We start from the raw sequence: 2,841 nt of genomic DNA on the forward strand, positions 1-2,841 counted from the left end.
TACATGTATATGGTGTGTGTGTGTGCGTAAGTATGTGTGTATGTGTGTGTGTGTCTGTGCGTCTATGTGTGTGTCTGTGTGAGTGTGTGTGTGTGCATGCGCATGTTCATTTGTGCATTACTGTCTCCTTGTCTTGACATCTATCCATAGAAAATCCACATCAACAAATTCCATCCAACCAATGCCAGTATGGGAAAGTGGACATTATGACATTATCCCATTGAAAACACTGGTTCACATTCAATCACCAAAGTTAAGCAATGTTGAGCCTAGTTAGTACTTAGATGGGTGGCTATTTGGAAAACCTAGGTTTTTGTAAACAGCAACAGCTGTGCCCCAACATGGCTGCAACTTACAATCTGAACCTAGTAAAGTAAATTAAAACAATGTTGATTCTGATGATAATTGTTATGTTGAAGTGCAACTCATTTTATCCAAATGTATAACTTAACCAACAATAAAGATTGTTAAACTTAATCCTGTGGCCAATATTAGTGAGTAGAAAAAGGGGGCAAACTGGTATAATTGTTAAACGCATGGGGCAAAATGCTTAGCAGTATTTTGTCTGTTTTTACATTCTGAGTTCAAATTCCACCAAGGTTGACTTTGCTTTTTATCCTTTCAGCATCGATAAAATAAGTATCAGTTGATTATTGAGATCAATGTAATTGACTTACCCTCTTTCCTGATGTTGCTGGCCTTGTACTAAAATTTGAAATGAATATTAGTGACTAGAAGGACTAAGGGTTATATATCAAGTATTGTCACAGTCAAATGACTCAAAAATGTAAAAGAATTAAAGAAAATTCATGTTTGAATATCTATTCTTCACTTCAGATAAACAATAGTTACCATAACATAAAGGGAATCACCTCTCAATTCTTAATACATCTTTGACATGACACACTTAATTGATAAACTTTTTTGTTTTATTTATTGTTTTTGTTCTAATGGTACATTCTTATGCTAAATAGATGTCTCTGAGTATTACTATAGTGGCCATTGTCCAAATCAATTTCTTTTCTTAGATTTGCTTCTGTTGTCTATCACTATACATCATAGCATTGTATTTCAATATCACCAAGAGAATTTCTGCAAAAATTGCTCACTGAATAAATGGTAATTCTTGGTTTGAAATGATCAATGGGAATCAGCAGTTTTTTTGTTTTTTTAAATGATTGCTATTATATATTATAATAGCATTAATGCGTGTGTGTGTTTGTGTGTGTGTGTGTGTGTGTGTGTGTGTGTGAGAGTTTATGTGTGCATGTGTGTGTGTCTGTGCATGTGTGCCTATATGTGTATCCATATGTATGTGAGAGCATGTGTGTGTATTTGTATGTGTATGTCCATTAGATTCTGAATCAAGGCAACTGGTGAAAGAGAAGAAACGAAAAGCAACAAGTGTGTGAGAGAAAGAAGGACAACATGAGAAAGGAAGATAACCAATGAGCATAAGCGGATGTGCAAAAGAGTAATAGATGAGGGTGGCAGCTGATGAGAAAGAGAAAAAAAGAAACTGATTAAGAGAAAGACGAAGATAGAGAAAAAAGAAGAGAAGGAGAGAGAGGAAGAGCAAGGAAGGCATTTGTCATACAGCAATTAGTATGTTGGCTTTTCTTCGTTACAGACAAAACTGGCATTGAAATAAATCAAATGCCATGGAATAATTTCAAACTATATTGAAAATTTATATTAGAATAATATGATAGTAAAAAATATTATTCCTGGGTTATACTTGTTTGAAGATGGATTTAACATGTGAATAGTGTCAGGACTAAAATAACAGCATTTGAGTGTTTGGCACGAAATAACATTACTTAGAACAAGTTAAGGGTTGGTGTTAAGAAGGACATCCAATTGTAGCATACTGACTTAAGAGGTTTCATCTAATCAATGCCAATATGGAAAAAGCAGACATGAAATTTAAAATAATAATAATAATAATAATAATAATAGTAATAATAATAATTATTATTATTATTATGTTACAGTTGTTGTTTTTCTTCTTTCTTCAAATTTTCTTCCATTTCTCGCCAAGTGTTTTCTGTACACCTAGGGCAGAGAAGCTCATTGTATGCATTCCCAGTCTACACACAAATTCACAGGTAAAATATGTATTTAAAAAAAAAAAATTAATAAATAAATAAATTCATGAATGAATGTTGTTTTCACAGCAATAATGCTCTTCTCAGTAAATGAGTCATTCCAGTTAACACGATTTTTTACACTTCCTGAAGAGATGGTAAGCCTGGTATCATTTTCAAATAGGTTTCAGTACCTTTTTTTTATCATTCCTAGAGTTCCTACAATCACTGGTATGGTAGTTGCCTTATTATTAATGTTATTATTATTATTATTATTATCATTATTATTATTATTATTATTATTATTATTATTATTGTTATTATTATTATAATGACTTTGAATTTTGGCACAAGACCAACAATTTGTGGGGAAGAGATAAGTCAATTATATCGACTCCAAAATGATGAAAGGTAAAGTCAACTCTAGCAGCATTTGAACTCAGAATGTAAAGTCAGAAAAAATGCTCCTAAACATTTTCCCAGCTTGGAAATGATTGCAAGCTCGCTGCCTTAATAACAATAATGATAATAATAACAGTCGATAGATATGACAGGTTAGCTTGGGAGGTTAAGCAGTTGTGGTCACTGAAAAAAGGTGGTAGTAGTACCAATAATTGTCAGAGTACTGGGAACAGTGAGTAAAAATCTTGAGAAGTACATGGAACAAATAGGGGCTGCAATAAGGGTGGAGCACTTGTAGAAAACAACACTGCTTGGAACAGCTCAAATATTTGGGATAGTGCTCAAAAATAAG

The 2,841-nt window shown here is 32.9% G+C and overlaps 1 pseudogene; it reads left to right on the top strand.

The window, feature by feature from the left end:
* The first annotated feature begins 202 nt into the window (after positions 1 to 202).
* LOC128249967 (5S ribosomal RNA) lies at positions 203 to 322 on the top strand (annotated as a pseudogene).
* Positions 323 to 2,841: the final 2,519 nt, after the last annotated feature.

This window comes from Octopus bimaculoides, chromosome 18 (assembly GCF_001194135.2).
Source record: "Octopus bimaculoides isolate UCB-OBI-ISO-001 chromosome 18, ASM119413v2, whole genome shotgun sequence".
Classification (NCBI taxonomy): domain Eukaryota; kingdom Metazoa; phylum Mollusca; class Cephalopoda; order Octopoda; family Octopodidae; genus Octopus; species Octopus bimaculoides.